Genomic DNA, 20,860 nt, shown 5'->3' on the forward strand with positions numbered 1-20,860 from the left:
TCTTTATCAGACATTTGGACGGTCTGGTCAACTTCTGTGAATAAATTGTGAATGAATGGAAGTGTTGGGAAATTCAGTGTTTGGAAAAGGGTTACGGGAAATTGATTTGTGGCAGTTTAATTCCTCCACACGACAGAGTTGTCTTGCAGTTGGCCGTCAGACCTCGGGGCTTTATTAGGCACAACCTTCCGATGGTGACAAGCTGTTGTGAGAAGATGTAGATTAGACCTTTGTGTTGTCACGGCTCTTCTGGTCTATTAGATTAGGGACGCATAATTGGTCTCTGGTCTGTTTGTGATACTTTTACAGATCTCTAATGGGGCCTTTTGGTGGCAAGGGCATTGAGTAGTCCACATAATTGGTCCTGAGGTGCAACCTCTCACATGCTGGGTTTGCAATTTACCGGGAGATCACACTTATAGTTGCACATACCAGGTGCTGTAAATCACAACTTTCAGCCAGGAGAAAGTTGTAAAACATGCCGGATGTGCTTTTATCTGCTGGTAAATGACAAAAGACTTAAGAAAATGACCAGCTGTTATACTCTTAAGTCCACAACATATTGTCATGATGGACCTTCAAGGCAAGGTAAGACCATTTAAAACGATTGATTGCATAAAAAACTGGGAAAAAAAAAATCCTAGACCACCCTGTTATCTTCCTGGATTGCAATTACTTTTCTCTGTAAAGATAACTGTTTAAAAGTTTGGAATGCCAGTTCCTTATTTTTGACTCAGAGATGTTCGTTGTTCATACTATTGCATCATTTAACGGTCAGCCAATCATGTTTCTGTTCTTTGATAACCACACCCTTTACCTTGCGAGGCCCTTCTTAAGGTTTCCTTTTTTCCTCATGTTGAGATTTTGAGTTTTTCCTTGCCTGCATGTTGTTGTCAAGTCAAGGAATGGTGTAATTGTGGCCTGTGAAATCCTTTGAGACGTTTTGTGTTGAAGGGTTGTACAAAAAATGTGACTTAACTTGACTTAGGGCTTATCTGTCTTTTGTAATAACGAAAAGAGGGGCACGGGGAAGGGCTTGAAGAAGGGCGGAATTCTTTCATCTGAAAGGCGCTCTCCTCACCTCCCTAGCAAGTTCAAAAACCATTGATGTCTTCTTGCCTTCTTTTAAGTGTCTACTAACGTTTTAATTTAACAGTTACTTTGCGTATTTGAAGAGTTCATCAATTTCACCACCATTTAATCAGATCCTATTGCCTCATCGGTCAGGATGGGTTAAGGAACCTTTCGTCTGCCAGTGTCACTCTGACATTCACATCGTCAAAGTGGAGTACCCAGGTTTTTATGGCCCTACTTAATACAACTTAATACAGTTACAATATAAACTCAAATTGGAGCTGTATTTACAATCATAGAATATATTCATTGATCCACTATCTGCACCGCTTATCCTCACTAGGGTCGCGGGGGTGCTGGAGCCCATCCCAGCCATCTTTGGGCAGTGGCCAGGGGACACCCTGAACTGGTTGCCAGCTAGTCGCAGGGCATACAGAGACAAACAGCTCACTCGCTCATTCACACCTAGGGACAATTTGGACCGGCCAATTAACCTCACATGCATTTTCTTAAAATGTGGGAGAAAACCAGAGTGCCTGGAGTAAACCGACGCAAGCAAGGGGAGAACATGCAAATTCCACACAGGAAGGTTCGATCCCATGACCTCAGAACTGTGCCGCGAACGCGCTAACCACTCAGCCTCGGTGCTGCCCACAATTATAAAATGTAATGCTGAAATCAGTGGGTCACTTTATATGCACAAATTGTGTTTGGTTGTGTATCACCAGTAGGGATGTTAGGCAACACTCAGGGAGGAGGCGTGGCTCATAGAGGAAAAAAACCCACTCCAGCATTGGTTGTACCCGTCGCGTCTCCTAACCCCGATGTTAAACAAACACGCAGAGGAAAAGTCTGTCCTCAGTAGGATCGCAGGGGTGCTGGTGCCCATCCCAGCTGTCCTTGGCAGTGGGCAGGAGACACTATGAACTGGTTGCCAGTCGCTGGACACACAGAAACATACAACCACTCACTCGTTCACACATGGAGACAATGTGGACCGACCAATTAACCTGAAATGCATGTTTTTTTAGGATTGTGGGAGGAAACAGCAGTGCCCGGAGGTAAACCCACTCAAGCACGGTTAGAGCATGCAAACTCACAGTAAGCACAGTAAGGCTGGTAGCTGGATAAAGATCCCATGACCTCAGAACTCTGCAGTGGACGCGCTAACCACTCAACCCCCGTGCCGCCCTCCTTCAATAAATAAAATCAAAGTATATTCCTAAAATTAAAAGGAGAAAAGCTTTTATTTTTCCCTTCATTTCTTATGGCACACATAAAAATTCAAATGTCCTCGCAGGAAACAAGATTGGTCATTTTGAGCAAGGATATAATCGGCCCAAAAATGGTAGAAGAACTCTATAAGCAATTACCAGCGGATGCAAATGTGAATCCTGTTCTCCCCGGACACTTGGTTTTTAGTCATTTAAAAATAGTCTTCCCAAATGGTCGAATGTAGCGACTTGGAGCTGCTTGCTACAATAAAAATGAAAGGCCACATGGATCTACATCAACACTATAAATGTTTATTCTACAGTGTTTGTGGGAGCATTCATGGAAGCAAGTCTCAGTTTTCATAAGCTTGTGATTATACATACTCAACTGTACAGTATTCTGTACTCACCCGTCAGTGTGAGCGTCACTAAGTGGATGATGCAAGATTTGATTCTACCTTGCAAATCATAGAGTTCAAATATTGGTCGTGTCATAATTAGCAGTTTGGAACACCTGCGGCGGCTTGATTGGCACCAACAGCCCGGACAAGCTGATTGGTGGCCACACCCTTCTTAAGCCCCCGGCTTCAGTTCAGACTCGTTGCGGGCTGTTGTGTTTCACTCAGTGAGCGTTCCCGTCCGACTCCGTCCCTGTTAAAACCTTTCTCCTGCTTATCTCCGTTTTTGACCCGTTTCTGGACCTGACTACACCTGTTTTGCCTGCCTCCTGCCTACGACCCCGATTACGAACTTGATGTCACCTCTGATCTCCAGCCCCGGCCAAACGACTTACCATTCCCGCCTGTCTTCGTCCGACACGGAAGTGTCACTCCCACCTCGCTCGCTCCCGTTTTCCGCCAGTCCTCGGATCAAGCAAGCAAGCCTTACTCTCACTCTCTTTTCGATAAAAACTGAGAAATGTATGGAATTGAGTCCTGTGTCCGTTCTGGTCTATGACAGGTTGGGAAATGCTAGAAAAAAAGGAAAAAAATAATCTCAATAAAAAAGTTCTTGTCCTGCTGGTAGGCCATTCGTCTCATGTTAAATATTATTTGTCTTGTTTTGCTAGGAAAATAGGTTTGAAATAATAATAATGAAGATTTGTTGACATCTTTTTATTGAATTGAGGAATATATATATATATATATATATATATATATATATATATATATATATATATATATATATTTATATTTATATTTATATTTATATTTATATTTATAATGCCAATATAAATCTCTTATCTGTCTGTCTGTCTATTAGTTGTTTTTATTTCATAAAAATCAGAAAAAAAGGAAAACAGGGTAAATAATACTAAAACTATAAGAAAATTATTTGCTAACATACGAGATTTGTTTTTTCTGGAGTATTTGTTTTCTTGACGACGAAGTGTGATAAGGTACAGTAGTGACGTAACAATTTTGGTTGATTATAGATGAGGGTTTAAGTGTGGATGACGAACGGTTGGAGTGGAATTCTTTCTCACAACTGTTTTGCCTTCACGATTGGATTGATTCAATGCACCCTCATTGTCAATTTTGTTAGGCAAAAACACTCCATGTTAGGTCTGAGCACATATTAATAACACTTTGTGTGCGTGTGCATGTTGACTTGTGACAGGTGTTGTAGTCGCTACAGCTTCATGGGAAGGCGGAGGAGAAAGACGGGAGGGAGTAAACCAGAGCGACACAAATGATTATTTAATTACTGTCTAATACGCCGCATCCCAAGCCGCCCCCTTGCACCGACCCTCCCTCCTGCTCCCTTTACTCAGTGTTTTTGCCACCAACACACAAACTCACACAAAGGAACACACACCCCCTGTTTTCAGTCTTTCTTTATTAATGAACAATCCGGCCCTTTCTACAAATCTGCCGGGGTTACTGTTGCTGGCTCCTGAAGTAGTGTGTGTTTGGGTGTGTGTGTGTGGGTGGGGGGGTCTACAGTACCGTTCAGAAGTTTGAGGTCACCCAGACAATTTATTTTTTTTTACATGAAAAAGTCACACTTTTATTTATCAAATGACTTGTGTTCTTTTGCCCATATGAATCTCTTCCTTTTGTTGGCCAGTCTAAGAAATGGCTTTTTCTTTGCCACAAAAGCCAACATCTCGGCTATAGATTAGGTGTCAGGAACCTTTTTGACCCAAAAGAGCCATAATAGCAAAATATTTTGATTTTTTTTTTTTATTAGAGAGAGAGCCATACCATACCATACCGCTGTACTGCATTTCATTCACAATGTGACATTAGTTGATCTGATAACATTTATGAAATAAGAATAATGCCAAAATCTGTGTCCTATATCAACAAATATATCACTTTAAACTTGTCTGCCTCAGGCAAATACTCATTTTGGCTCATTTTGACCTTTTTTTTAATATATATAAAGAATGGTTTTAAAACAAAGTAAAAATGTGAAAATGTCACAAAACGAGGATACCGACGTATTTACCTTCGGTGCAGAGGGCGCTGGGCAGACAGAAGTGCTCTGTGTGCCGAGCACCGCCCACCCCTTTGCTCACCCATCAAAATGGGGTATGTTGGTGTGACACCTTTCCTGTAAACTGTAGAGGGAAGTATGCTCTCAATACTAGTGCCATGACAGTAAAGTTCGCATTAGATTCAATTCTGCGCGTACCAGGTTTGAAATGCTACGGATGAGATATGCTACAATTTTATCTCCGAGCGATACGCACTCCATGAAAGGAGCCGTTTGTGGCTATCGAGGCATAGGTTCCAGACCCATGCTGGAGATGTTGTTGCTGGTGTTTTGTGGGCAATACAATTAATATTCCCTCTAAACTGTGTGCGTGCGCAATTTTATACTGGTCAGACCTTTTTTGCGCACGAGAAAAGCTATCCAACGCATAAAAATCATGGCTGGAAATAGCAAAATTAATTTATTAGCAAATTAGGGCAGATTGAGAGTGCATGGGCGTAACAACGACATGGGTTCCCTCTAATGTGTGTTTTAAACATGATATTTTAAAATCAATGTGAGCACAAAATTGAGTAAACAAAAGTAAGCACGCATTTAATCCTGAGTTCTTGCACCAGGGAAAAGAGGAGAGGAACTGAAGGGGTGGTGAGGCAATAAAGTACTTGCCCCCCTTCTTTTTAGTATTTATATGATCCCGCTTGGTGACATTATCCGCAAGTATAATACTAGTTTCCATTGCTATGCAGATGACACTCAACTGTATGTGCCACTGGAGAAAACTGGACATTTAAGTTGTAGAAATCTGGAGGCTTGCCTTACTGAGATTCAAAGATGGATGTCACTTAATTTTTTACGCCTTAACCCAGAAAAAAATGAAATGTTGATTATTGGTCCAGCTCACTGTCGTGAGTTGTTTTCAAACACCACCCTGAACCTAGACAAATGTAATATCACCCATAGTGACTCGGTCAAAAATCTAGGTGTTATTTGATCCTAATCTGTCGTTTCAGTCACACGTGAATATAACTAGAATAGCTTTCTACCACCTCCGTAATATTGCGAAGATTCATTCGATGCTGTACCAATCAGATGCAGAGGTTTTAATTCATGCGTTTATTACTTCTTGGCTTGATTACTGTAATGCATTGCTTTCTAGTCTCCCGATGTCTAGCATTAAAAGTTTGCAGCTGGTTCAGAATGCGGCAGCTAGACTTTTGACTAAGACCAAAAGGTTTGAGCATATTACTCCTTTAAACATCTTCTTTGCTCCTTTATCTCTTTGTTTTCCTTATCCTCGCTGTAAAATATGGAACTAGAGTGCCACGTCCAATTTCGTTGTCACAATATATCCCATGTTGTAACAATGACAATAAAGGTATATTCTATTCTCTTCTATTCTATTCTATTGGCCAACTTGCACTGGCTCCCAGTCCACTTAAGATGTGTTTGAGACATTTTTGTGATTAAGGGCTATATAAATATATGTGACTTGACTTGACTTAAAGGAAATTCACTGGAAGCCTTATCTGTTTAGTATTATTATTATTAACTCGGCAAAATGTAATTTGAATTGATCTTGGGTTTTTTGACATGTTTGATAATGATTTAGTTGCCACACTTGGGAATGATTGCTCACTATTGTTCCAAAAAAATGCTCGCAGACTGTGTGAACACTTAGACGCGAGGAATCTCAGAGGAAACATCAATTACAATTGCTGTATCACAGTTTACTTTTCACAGATTTGCTACTTTGTGGATTTTCATTGTACAATGCATTTTGTTCTACAGCAGACAACAAACAGCATATGCTATCACTGGGGCAGGATGTGGAAAGCTTAATGTGTATGCGTGTTTGTGTGTGTGTGTGTGTGTGTGTGTGTGTGTGTGTGTGTGTGTGTGTGTGTGTGTGTGTGTGTGTGTGTATGTGTGTGTGTGTGTGTGTGTGTGCGACTGTTATAAGCTAGTGTATGCTGCCAGTCAAACAACGGGGCTGACGCACAAGTCAATGTGTCCATCAAAACAATGCGCAAAGCACGGCGTCAGCTAGTAGTTTCAAGATGGCGGCGCGTCTACTAGACGCTGCGGCTCGAGCTCCAGTTCGTCTTTTGTTTTTCAGTGTCTCCTGATCCCTCTTATTTTCCCTTCGACTCCCTTCGCACTTACAATAATATCCACTACATCCCGAGGGATATACAGAGACCACCGGATCTCCCTGGAAGATTTGCCGCCTGCCGACAATGACAACGACGGAGCAAAGGCTGAGCTAAGCTAAGAAGGCGACCACACAGACCAGCGCTCCCAAGCATGTTCAACCAACGCCAGATCCATCCGTCCACAATGAGTGAATTGAGCTGCGGATCGCCACCAACAACGTCCGGAATTGGAGGACTTTTTTTTTGCCATCACGGAGTCTTGGCTTTCCCGACGCCGCACTACATCACCGGCTCGAACGAGACGAGAACTCCGGTAAAAACAGGGGTTGGAGACTACGCGCTACAATAATAGTCGAACCATTGATACACAATGCTCACTCGATATGGAGTTTCTAGCTATGTACCGGGAGAGTTAACTGTGGTCTTTGTGTTTGCTGTATACTTTCCACCGCTAACAGTTTCACCAGATGCTAACGTTAGCATAGCGCTATCTCTCCTGCCCGCTGCTAAACATCAGCTTGCACTACCCCAACGGAGCTTTATCGTCGACGGCGACTTTAATCGGGCATGTTTATTGACTGTACTCCCAAATCCTTTCAATTGTGGACTCCCAAATCTACTAATTGTGGACTGAGCAATTCGGAAAAACGCTGGACTGAGCAATTCGGAAAACGCTGGACTGTGTAATGTAAGATCAAACATTCGGGAACTCTGTTTGACCCTCACAACCATGTTCTTAATGAACCCAAAAGTCTCATTAATATCAAAGCTGAATATTTTGGAAGTTGGAGTGGGGCTTTTTTAGTTTTAGCTATTTTAGGAGGATATCTGTGTGTGCAGGTGACTATTACTGTGCATAATTATTAGGCAACTTAACAAAAAACAAATATATACCCATTTCAATTATTTATTTTCATCAGGGAAACCAATATAACAGCTCAACATTCACAAATATACATTTCTGACATTCAAAAACAAATCAGTGACCAATATAGCCACCTTTCTTTGCAAGGACACTCAAAAGCCTGCCATCCATGGATTCTGTCAGTGCTTTGATCTGTTCACGATCAACATTGCGTGCAGCAGCAACCACAGCCTCCCAGACACTGTTCAGAGAGGTGTACTGTTTTCCCTCCTTGTAAATCTCACATTTGATGAGGGACCACAGGTTCTCTATGGGGTTCAGTTTAGGTGAACAAGGAGGCCATGTCATTAGTTTTTCTTCTTTTAGACCCTTTCTTGCCAGCCACGCTGTGGAGTACTTGGATGCGTGTGATGGAGTGTTGTCCTGCATGAAAATCATGTTTTTCTTGAAGGATGCAGACTTCTTCCTGTACCACTGCTTGAAGAAGGTGTCTTCCAGAAACTGGCAGTAGGACTGGGAGTTGAGCTTGAGTCCATCCTTAACCCGAAAAGGCCCCACAAGCTCATCTTTGATGATACCAGCCCATACCAGTACCCCACCTCCACCTTGCTGGCGTCTGAGGCGGACTGGAGCTCTCTGCCCTTTACCGATCCAGCCACGGGCCCATCCATCTGGCCCATCAAGACTCACTCTCATTTCATCAGTCCATAAAACTTTAGAAAAATCCGTCTTGAGATTTTTCTTGGCCCAGTCTTGACGTTTCAGCTTGTGTGTCTTGTTCAGTGGTGGTCGTTTTTCAGCCTTTCTTACCTTGGCCATGTCTCTGAGTATTGCACACCTTGTGCTTTTGGGCACTCCAGTGATGTTGCAGCTCTGAAATATGGCAAAACTGGTGGCAAGTGGCATGTTGGCAGCTGTACGCATGACTTTTCTCAGTTCACGGGCAGTTATTTTGCGCCTTGGTTTTTCTACACGCTTCTTGCGACCCTGTTGACTATTTTGAATGTAACGCTTGATTGTTCGATGATCACGCTTCAGAAGCTTGGCAATTTTAAGAGTGCTGCATCCCTCTGCAAGATATCTCACTATTTTTGACTTTTCAGAGCCTGTCAAGTCCCTCTTCTGACCCATTTTGCCAAAGGAAAGGAAGTTGCCTAATAATTATGCACACCTGATATAGGGTGTTGATGTCATTAGACCACACCCCTTCTCATTACAGAGATGCACATCACCTGATATGCTTAATTGGTAGTAGGCTTTCGAGCCTATACAGCTTGGAGTAAGACAACATGCATAAAGAGGATGATGTGGTCAAAATACTCATTTGCCTAATAATTCTGCACTCCCTGTAGATATTACATTAAAAACCACACATTTCCAGCTAAAATAGTCATTTATCATATAAACAATGTATGGGGTGTATTTCTATGATTTTCCTTCGAAAAAAAGGACATTTCTTAGAGACCTCAAACTTTAGAACGGTTATGTAAGTGTATCTTTCATTAGGTTCATGTATGTCAGCCATGTCAAAATTTTTGCCCGCCAGATCCTGCATGTTGGATAAATAATTCTGGCCCGCCATAAATTCTGAGTATGTGAAAAAAAGAAGCGAATCTTGGTCATTTTTATCTGAAATAGTGATTTTTGAATAAATGCAAACCAAATGCTTTCTCGGTTCGCTGAAGGGCAGTGATGTAGTTTTTAGTAAATATCCCTTGTGATTATAACATGTAGGGTAACTTCCCAATGTAGGCCGAATAATAAAGCCTAATACTGAAAAACAAAGCAAAGAAACAGAAAAGTAAGTCTGGATCCAGCCCCAGAGCAAAACTGAGATTGACATCAGTGATCTGCGCTGTTTCACCAGAGTAGTTTCAACATCCCCACGTAAATACACTGACGAATCATCACCATTGTTTGGAATAACACAGTTTCAAACAACACAGTGACGCAACGCGCTATTTTTTCAGTAACAGGGTATTCTAACGAATAATTTTTTCCGACGTTACAACGCCGTTACAGATGGTCAAAAGTGGTGCATTACTTTATCTAGTAAAATTCCGCATGGATAAGCAGGACATCCTCGGTCAGTCTTTTGGCATATTTATTCACTTACAACACGAGAACGTGAACATGGAACTTATTCAACCAAACAAGGCACTCATCAACAATAACACAATGGAGAACGTCCTACCGTAATATCATGAGTAATAGTGCATATAAATAGTTACATTCACAATACTTAACATCTCATTTGGGGAAAACTAGTGTAGAATTATTTCTCAGTAGTTCCTGTGTTTTTAAACACTAATACAGTGGGACCTCGCTACTTCGCGCTTCGACGTTCGCGGATTCAGAGCTTCACGGGCCTAAAAAAAAAATAGTAATAAAATAAAATAATCTAAAAAAAATATATATTTTTTTTGAACAAATGTTTTCTTTTTTCTTTTTTTAAAAGCATTTTTGAAGGGGCGTCGCTACTTCGTGGTTCCACGTTCGCGGGTACAGAGCTTCGCAGGTCTAAAAAATAATAATAATTAAATAAAATAATTAAAAAAAAAAAAAAAAAAAAAAAATTAAGCATTTTTGATGGGGCGTCACTACTTCGTGGTTCCACGTTCGCGGAATCAGAGCTTCTCAGGTCTAAAAAATGATAAGAGAAAATTTTTTTTTTAAAACAAATTACAGGCCGGGGGCGTCGCTGCTGTCATCCACTTTCCGGACAAATTTTCAACATTTTTTATTCATTTATTTTATTTTTTTTAAGGTGCCCATTAAATATATATAATTTATAGCTTGCCACTCCTTGCACATTTGCTCTCTGCACTATTGTACTTACAGCGTTATTGTTACAGTGTTAATGTTACTGTTTACCTGACTTGTTAACCTGAATGCCCATTTTGCACATCTGGTTAGCTACTCCTCTTGCACTATCGGCACTATGGTAAAATACTATACGTAGCCATAATACAATACAACTTTTACTTATATCTGTACATTCGAGGAAACTGTGCGGGTCAGATGTATCGACATTTCGTTCTGTATACACGTGTACTAGAATGACAATAAAGTAGATCTGAATCTGAATCTGAATCTGAATCTGAATCTGAAATGCGATAACCGAGGTCCCACTGTAGTTCCAAAATTGCTGCTTACTCCCCACTGAAATAAGTCTTGTAGACAGAGAGAGAGAGTGATAGAGAGAGGGGTAAGATAGCGATGGAGAGAGAGGAGAGGAGTGAGAAGTAGAGTGAGGGATTGGATAGTCACGTTATATTGTTAAACTGTCGAGTCTTGTTGTAAACAAAATATTTGACGTGCAGTTGAAGATTTCCACCTTAGCCGTTGTCTCAGGTTAATGAGAGTTTTATTTATTCATTTTATTCTGAACTTTTAAACACACAATTATATTGTTGAACTGTTTACTTTTGTTGTGTGGAAATATGTCTACTTCAGAAATTGTCTGACTAGAGATTGTGATTTATCTGTAGTCAAGTCAAGTCAGTTTTGCAGTCCTGCCAATGTAGCTCCCTTAGCTTAGCACCATGGCCGAGCGACAGCCCCGCTTTTGTTTGCGATCCCTACGCCGTCTCTGCCGCTTCGTAAGTGGGTTGGCCACCCACGGAGATCCCGTAACCCTTTGTATTTCTTGCGGGATATCAAAGGTGGCATAGAAATTACCAAAAAAGTCATGATTTAGACTCAGACCCAAAGGCATAAGTTCCTCGAGACTGTAGGTACTATTGGCCAAGCATGTTGTAAAGTGAAACTCACTTTTTATTGTTTTGCAATTGAATTTTGTTGTGAACAAAATGCTTGAAGTACAGTAGCATATGTCTACTTGACCAGTTGTCTCTGTGAGTTAGATTTGATGTATTAAACCCACTTTATGTTGCATACCACTGATGGTTGGTTTACAATATCACTTAATGTTTATTTTTGTTGCACTTCAAGTTTAGTATAAATGTGTTGCTGGTGAGGTGTGATACATATAACAAGGTCCTCTAACACAACTACGTTCCTGTTTTTCTCTATTCAACTGACTCAAATACTGCTCTGGAAATTTCAAATTCATTGACATACAACTATTTTTTTTTTAAGTTACGGAACTAGTTACATTCCCTGGTAACTAGTTACCTTTACTATACAGTAAATCTTTGGAAGATGTAGTGAGTCACAATAACTAATCACTTTTTTAAAATAACGTACCCAACACTGATAATCACTCTCCATCTGTCTTGCTTCAACATTTCAGTGTGATGAACTTGCCTTGTACACAAACCCGTGCTACACAACAAAGTGAATCATGCAGTGTGGGGTATTTTACAAATTTCACCGTTGTGATTTGTGTCAGGGAATTATGTCACTTTTTCTCCCCCTGACCCGCTTGTGGTCTTATCTCAGCAAGCAGTAGAGTATTGAAATCCTTGTGGGAGACGGTGCCAGTTCCTGACGGTCTCCCACGGTAACAATAGAGCTTCTATAGGACGACGACAGGATACAGTGAGAAGTAATGGGTCATTGAGAGTGTGTCACCTTTCAACTCCTTACACTACTGTATATGTGTCGTGTATAAGTGATACACAAGAGGGTTGAGAACTCCAAAATATGTCTCCTGAACTAATATAAAATGTAAAAAAAAAAAAAAGATAGGTCCGAATGGAGCCCTCCCCGTACAGTTTTTTTTAAATAAATGATTTTTAAAATTACTTTTCTAAAATATGACTGACATATTCTTCTTTTTCCTTTCCATCTTGTACTTTCTCTTCTTCATCTTCAATTTAATATTGGCCGTCCTTATCTTTTTTTTTGTCTATTCTTCCTTAGATGTTTTTCATCTTCTTTTCCGTCTTCTTTTTTTTCCATCTTATCCACCCTTTTTGTCTTCTTCATATAACTTTTACTGTTTTGCTTTGTCTTTTTTGTCTCCCGTATGTTCTTTCCTTTATCTTTGGTCCTCTTCATCTTTTTCTATTTTCATTTTTTTTCTTCTTCATTCTCATATTTTCCTTCTTCTTTGTCTTTTTTAATCTTCAACTCCTCCTGTGACTTCTCATCTACTTATCCACCTTTTCTTTTTTACTTTTAGTCTCATTCATCTTTTTGTGTTTGTCCATCTTTTTTGGATTCTCATTCATGTTCTCATTTGCATCTCCTCTTGTTCATCCACTTTATCTTCACCATCTTATTTATCTTTCTGTCCTTTTCATCTTTTTCTTCTTCAACTTATTCCTCTTCTTTTTCATCACCTTCTATATTTTGTCCCTTTTCTTCTTAATTTTAATTATATTTTTTTTCTCTTTTACTTTTCTTCATTTTCGATTTCATCTTCATCTTCTCCATCTTCTTGTTCTCTTTATTCTTTGTGTAATCTATATTCTACATCTACATATTATTAATATACTCTATCTTGTTAATATTTTTGGTCTCCTTCATCTAATGTACTTTATCTTTCTGCCCTCTTCATCATTTTCTTTAACTTTTGTGTCTTCTTAATATTCTTCATCTTCTCCATTTTCTTCATCTTAATTTTTACATGTTCTTTGTCTTCCTCTTTTCATTTTGTTTCTTTTTCATATCAGATTTTCACTCCAGCTTCTCTATGTTCGTCCTCTTTTTATCTACTTCTGTCTTCTTGTTTTACTACTCTTACTCTGCCTTTTTTTCTTTTCTTTTGCTGTTTTTCTTTTTTTGTCCTTATCTTCTCCGTTTTCATCCTCTCTGTCTTCTCCGTTAACTTCTTAATTTTCTATGTCAGACCCAACTAAATCCCTAAGAGGAGCGCTTGTTTTAGAGGTTTCCCCTTCAAAACCAATCTGATTCATTAACAAGCTCTGCAGGAACCTGAATAACAATAAAGTTAAAGTAATTCACCTCTGTTTAACGAGGAAAACTTTTAAAACCTGCATTATTTTGGCTCTCAAAGACAAGAACATGCCACATGTTGAAGTGTTTCTTCATCTTCTTTATCTTCCTATGTCTTTTTCACATTCTTATTCACCTTCTTCTCTTTATCCTTCCTTCCTCTTCTTCTGAAACACGTTACTACATCAGAGGGGTTGACGCATAATGGTCTTAATAGTATGTAATCGTGAGGGTGATCATAAACATTTTGATTTTATCTATGTACTAGAAAGCAATGGAATAAAATCAATATCAATGCATTGCTACCGATATAAAACCAATGCTTATTTCATCACTGACACTATCGATATGAGTCTGCACAACTCTGTGATGCTACATAGAAATTTGCTCCTTCGGGCGTTCAATAGAGGTCATATCGAAGCCGCGACTGAACAAGCTTTTCACAGCCGCCATTCCTCTGCTTACATGGCCTCCATTGCGGCCTGAGATCCCCTCGCTCTTCTCGCCTTTTTCATAACCCTCCCCATCTTCCTCAGCTCACCTCTCACCTCACCTCCACTTTCCCACACCTCGTCCTCATCCTCTCACTTCCCTTTCTTCCCCTTTCCTTCTATCCCTCATTAATAATTCAGCAGTAGTGAACACATGAGCGGTCATTGGCAAGACTCACATAGGGGAACTGGAGAACAAATGAACCATAAGGGTGGAGGAATTAAAAACTTCCCCACGGCTTTACTGCAGCGCCTGAGGAATCTGCCGGCTGCTCGCTTACCCGGCGGTGGCGCGTCTGCACCCTTGCTTCCCCCATCGCTAAATGTTAGCACGCCTTTTTTTCAGGGCGGGGTGGTGAATGCTTTAAATGCTAAGTATGCCCTGAGTGTGGAGATAGGGGGAGTGTAGACCGCCTGGTGACATTTTCTTGCTTCTCACATCGAGTCCTCTTAATACAGAGCTCCATACATCCAGGACTCTTGATGCGTTTATTTATGGTTCTTCAATTGAAATGGTAAACAGATGAGCTAACAATATAAATGTGAAAGGGGCGATGGCACCCTATTCAAGCCTGAACGACCATACATCATCTTCAGTATTGATGGTGAACATTTACAAAACAACTTTCGCGGACAACTGCCAAACATTAGTCACAAAAAAATGACTCCAAATTGTATAAACATGCAGGCTCTAGCCTAAATGTCATTCTTAATTTGTCCAATGCATGTTAATTAATTGATTGGGATTTGACGCGCTCATATAAAATAAATACTCTTTGGCTGCACATGCTTACTGTGTCTGTTTTAAAATTCATGCTGTCACTTTTAATCTTGATTACCTTAAAGGGACAGTGTTTATTACATGAACAATATATGTTGTTGTATTGTATAGTGCAATTGAAAACGAGTTCTAAAAAGTACAAGGGAGAATGCAAACTACGGAGAGTCAAATTGAACACGACGCACATTTTCCTTTCTCAATTTTATGAGGTTCTTGGCAACCCGCACCAAGAAGATGTTAGACCATTATGTTGGCTCCTTTGAGGTGAGGCTAAATACAAGTTTTTATTGTGTTGATGCAGCTGTCAACTTTAAATTTTCAATTAATGCAGAGGCCAAAATAGCGGCAACAGTGGTCAAGATGACACATTTTGTTTGCAAAAGACCACTGTGATGAATTATTCAACATATGCAACAAAAGCAATATTTGCCTTTAAACACTAGAAGTTGCAGAGAAATGTACAGACAAAATACAGCACTTGGGTCAATCACTGCAACTGCTTGTCATTGTAGCCTATTACTGTACAGATGTAGCTTTCATGCTAGTGCCGTTTGTTGTAAATTTTGCCCTCTTGCAAAAAAATGGAACCAGAATCAGAATGCGTTGGTGATACTTTTATTGATTGTATTGATTCTTTTTTTCCCCAAACTTGTTAAAAAACAAAATTCAGAATATTACATGAATTTACAATCAAATCAAAATTTAATCTAATTAAGTACAAAAATATGTTACCGTATGGTGCCCGCAGGATGCCCCCTAAGGACAGCTGAGGTGCCATGGACCTGTTCTGAAAATAGTTCACAAGTGCTGGATCTTTTTTTTTTTCACAATACTGCCTTACAACACAGACAAGGATACAAGTGTGCGTATTTGAAAATACGGTGGTAGCAAAAGTGAGTTTGATTGCAGTTTAGTTAAGTATTTATTACAAAGTAAAACCCATGGAAAAAAACTTGTAGGAGTTCGTTTTTCAGCTCACCCGACTTGCGAATCTTCGATTCAATAATCTTCAATTCTTCCGCGGCTGCTCGGTTTCCATGTTCTTCCGTGTAGCATAGAAATCAATTTACCATCGAGAACGAAAACACTGAACACATTGATAGAGGGAAAGTGAGGTTCTGGATTTAATTACCATATTTTTGGGGGGCAACTCTGTTCAGTCTCTGGTAGGACAATAAATAAAATTTCTAGATACGCTACGGCATGAGTACTTCTTCAAAAAATGCATTACGTGTGATTCTTCTGCGCAAGCAGTATATGGCGGCGTTGGATATGGAGACGCATAGTAGTCACAAGTTGGAAATGTGACCGATCTCACAGAAGCATCGGATCTCACTCAAACAATCGGAATTGAGCATTAAGCTCTGCATTGGGAACGGCAGCCTCATGGTGTCCTCTGCTACGTTTTACACCACAGACATGGCGCACCGCACAATAGGGTGCGTCGCACAATTTGAAGAAAATCTGATACTTTTATGTTTGCCTTATGGTTGGGAAAATATGGTAGGTAATTTCTAATAGTTAGCAACAAATTGTTTATGTTTGGTGACCAGAGACAGAAGCCTGATAAAAGTTTTGTAAGAAATATGACAGGCATTTATTTCCATACACGCTATCCTACACCGTGGATAATTTTTTTTTTTTAAATCCTACTCAACAAAACATTCCATGTAAGGAAGATAGGAGATTGTCGTCAAGTACACTATTAAACCATATTTGCTAAAAATTCTTCAATGACTCCTTGACCAGTTTCTTTTCTATCAATTTTAAGAGGACGTCCAGTTCTTGGTAATGGAGGGTGTCACTCTGTTCCATGCCTTATTTAGTACTTGAAAATATTTTTTATATATCCTTGCCCTGTCTTCAAAGCAGCTTCATCCCAAAATTATATGTGGATGTTTCTTATTTGAATGCTCCTTTTTTTTTTTAATATCCCAAATAAGGTAACTCCAGTGTGATGTGCATCTAAAGCAGATCAGGCTTTGTTTAAGTGGCATATAATGTCATATCTGTTCAAGAAAACAGGGGTACCTCTACACACAAGCCTAATTTGTTCCAGGATTGTGCTATTAGCTCAAATTGCTCGTTTAATGAGTGCATTCTACCAATATTAAATAATTAAAAAGAAATTGGCCCATTCCCGACCTCCCAAAAAGATCAAAGCGAACTAAAATAAAATAGCTTTAAAACTTTAACTTTCAACTTTTTTTGTCACATATGCACTGCATACAGCACAGATGAAATTACTTCCTCTTCCTCGTGTAAAAATATACAATAAATAAGACACAAAAACAAATATGCATATTAAATATAAAAATGTATAAGGTTTAGACTAACAAATTGTGCAAAGTATTAGCCAGAAAACTAAATAGAGTAGTTTTGCATTGACATAGCAGAGGGTCGGGAATCTATGGCTCACAAGCCATGTATGGCTATTTTCACGACTTGTAGATAAAGTTGAACTTGTGCAATTATCTAATATATTGTTACACGCAGAGACGATTGTCACACATGCAAATGACTAATGCACTCAAAGTTTGGTCTAGTACAGGGGTAGGGAACCAATGGTTTGGGAGCCATATCTGGCTCTTTTCATGAGTACATATGGCTCCGAAATAAAATGTAACTATTGCACATCTCTCTGTGGCGTTCCAAAGTCAAGTGATGTCATCCCGATTTCGGTCCATATCAAGCCGAAGCAACTTAATGCAGAAGTTCCATAAGAAACCATTTAAACTGACAAATAAAAACGCTGGCAAACGACTTTGATTGGGTGAGTAGTACAGGTGGGCGGATACCTGCACACAGCGCAAGGCACTTCCTTCTCTTTCGCTCAGTGCTGTCTACACCGAAAGTGAATATGACGATATGCTTATCGTTTGCAGTAATTTGTGACATTTTTACAAAAGAACTTTGCATGCACATTGTTTTGAAACCGTCAATAAGGACAAATTTCATGGAAAAAAATGGTCTCAACACTCTTAACTTAAATGTAAATGCTATATTTACATTGATTTGGGACACAGGATTTGGCTTTATTATCATTTCATACATTTGATTAAATCATCAAATGACACACAGTGAAATAAAATGTGTGAATTGGCTTTTGTCTAGAGAGCGTGTTTGGCAGTTTTTTCAATTTTGTTTGAAAATATATGATGTGGCTCTCTCAATTTCTTTTTCAAACATTTTTTGATTTTATGGCTCTTTGGGTCAAAAGGGTTCCTGGCCCCTGGTCTAGTATGTATAGGACAACATTTGAACTACAGTTTTTTTCTAGGTGTCACACCAACAGGCACAGTTTTTGCTGTAAATTGCTAAATAATCCTTTACATGGAAGCTCATTAAGCAACCGTACGTTCATTGTTGAGACACTTTATAATGAAAAGCACATTAACAAGCTTCAAGACCCAGAAGCTCTCGAAAAGCATGTTGAGCAGTTTTATTGGATGAGCATTAGAAACGGGAGAATCTGTACACAGGGCACGTGCACTCTTCTTTGCCTAATTCAATAGATTTTTTTTGTCCATGAATTTATTTCCATGAGTTTATTTATTTAAATTTCTAAAATAAAAAAATATCTTGTTAATACTATTTGTTGACCAGTTTAATTATTAAAAATAGACTGCGTCAAACAAGAAATCAAACAATTTTGCAAAAAAATCATAATGACCCAGCACTGTTGAGCTAATTTCAGAACAGGTCTGTGGGCATCTCAACTGTCATTAGGGAGCACCCTGGTGCCACCACGCTGGAGACCTTCTGTTTTACAGGTATAACCAAGGGCCCGGAACCAGGTGGGAGACGCATACGCAAACTGAACCAAGCTGATGGCAGTGTGCGGTCCCTAGTGGTAGCCTCCGGTACTGCTCGTAAAATTGATTTTCTTTTGTAAAGCAAGGTTGATTTTTGTTAAAAATGAAATAAAATTGTGTATCAAAATTCTCGTGTGCAGACGTGCTCATATAAATAGGTACTACAATACTCAGTTGTATTGTGTGTGTTTGTGTGTGTTTGGGCGAGTATGGGTGTGAGCGCGCACACTCCTGTTATCCAGTGATTGGAGTTATCCATTATTGATGATGTCCTGATGAGATCAATCAAGCCTGAGTTTTCCCGTCTTTGGCTGCTGGAGCTGATAATGTCGTTATGACATACTAATCGTCGTGTCATGAATATTTAAACCACAAGAAACACAAATTCCATATTCATGACCTCAGTGTTTTTGTTTTGCTGCCCCCCTCTTACTGTCTGAAATCACCCCCTGCACCACAATCATGAACTTCCCCGTGTGTTTTTTCATCATGGTAGAGGTCTGATTTCAATTGTGAATAGAATTTCCGGCGCTGAGTAACAGTTTTCTTGTTTGGATCCGTGATTCGAGAACTCCGCCGAGAACCAAACCACCAGTCAACATTTCTGTTGCGACCTCGTCTCGTCTGTTGTGCTTCCTGATTGTTGTTTTATTCACCTCAGAGACAAACTATCATATTTATTCATGACTTCTCACAAAGTGGTGGTAAAATAAACATTTGTTTCCGGCTAATGAAAAGCGTGTTTCTGAAATGAGCTGTTTTGTTTGGCGCTCGACCCCGGATTCCCGCTACTCAACAAAACGCGAGTGTTTGCAAATAAAATGGTAATCGTGTGATTGGTTAACCACATCAATTGGTTTGTCTTAGCCACCATTCTCCAGAAGGGAAGACCGTTAGAAATAATTCATAAACAAAAGAGCTAACTGTATTCATAATTCATTAGCGGAGAAATATATACACCTTCTATTGTTGCGGTTCCTTGGGCCTTAAGACAAACAATTATTTGGAGTTCTTTGCAATGTCTTTAGGTCAAATCTGCAAAAAGCTTTTGTTTTGCTTCTGATTATTTCAACGAAATATTCTTCCTTGTGGATAGGATAGTTAAGTGTAAATGGAGCCGTACTGACTCTTCACTCTACTTGATAAAGGCCTCTCATTCCACAAATGCATAGAAATGCTGCAAACCTCAGGAAAATACATTTGGCTTGATCTTTAAATTCCATGTTTTATGATTCGTTGAAGCGAAGGTCGGTAAATGAGTTACAAGTTCCTGGTTGATCTGAGAGTTGTAACAACCTTCTATTAAGTTTGACATGTTAGGTCGGCGGTGTCAAACTCATTTTAGCTCGGGGCCAAAACAATCATAGGGACGAGTAGATTAAAGAGAAAAAAAAGTAAGAAAGAAAGAGAGGGAGGGAAAGAATTAGAAAAGAAATGTTAAATAAATAAAAATAGAAAGGAAAAGAAAGAAAAATGGAGATGGAGAGAAAGATAAAAAGAGAAAGAAAGAGAGAAAAAAAGCAGGAGAAATGGAGAGAAAAAAGAAAAACAGAGAAAGTAAGAAATGGAGAAAGCAAGAGAGAAAGAAAAATAAATAGGGAGACAGAATGAGAAAGAGAGAAGAGAAAAAGAGAGAAAGAGAAAGAAAGCGAGAAGAAAGTGAAGGAAAAGAAAGAGAGAAAGAGACAGAGAGAGAGAGAGAGATATAGAAAGAGAAAGAGAGAACAGAAAGGGAAAAAAGATAGAGAAAGAGAAATAGAGAAAGAGAGAGAAATGGAAAGAAAGAGAGAAAAAGAGATTGAGTGAAAGAGAGAGACAGAGAGAAAGAGAGTAAAAAAAGAGAGAGAGAGAAATGGGGAGACAGAGAAAAAACTGATACATGATAATCCACCCATTACCTGCACTGTACACCCTGAACTGGTTGACAGCCAATCACAGGGCACACAGAGACCGAGAATGCACTAGGGACAATTTGAACCAGCCAAATAACCTGATAAGCATGTGGGAGGAAATCCAAGAGCCTAGAGGAAACCAACACAGGCACGGGGAGAACATGCAAGCTCCACACAGGTTGGTTGCGGTAGCTGGACTTGAACCCTGAACCCCTGCTCTGTGGGGATGTGCACTAACAACCCAGCTGCCGTGCCGTCCTATACATAA

The sequence above is a fragment of the Urocampus carinirostris genome, chromosome 5 (genome assembly GCF_059441175.1).
Source record: "Urocampus carinirostris isolate Australia breed hairy pipefish chromosome 5, RoL_Ucar_1.0, whole genome shotgun sequence".
Taxonomy (NCBI): domain Eukaryota; kingdom Metazoa; phylum Chordata; class Actinopteri; order Syngnathiformes; family Syngnathidae; genus Urocampus; species Urocampus carinirostris.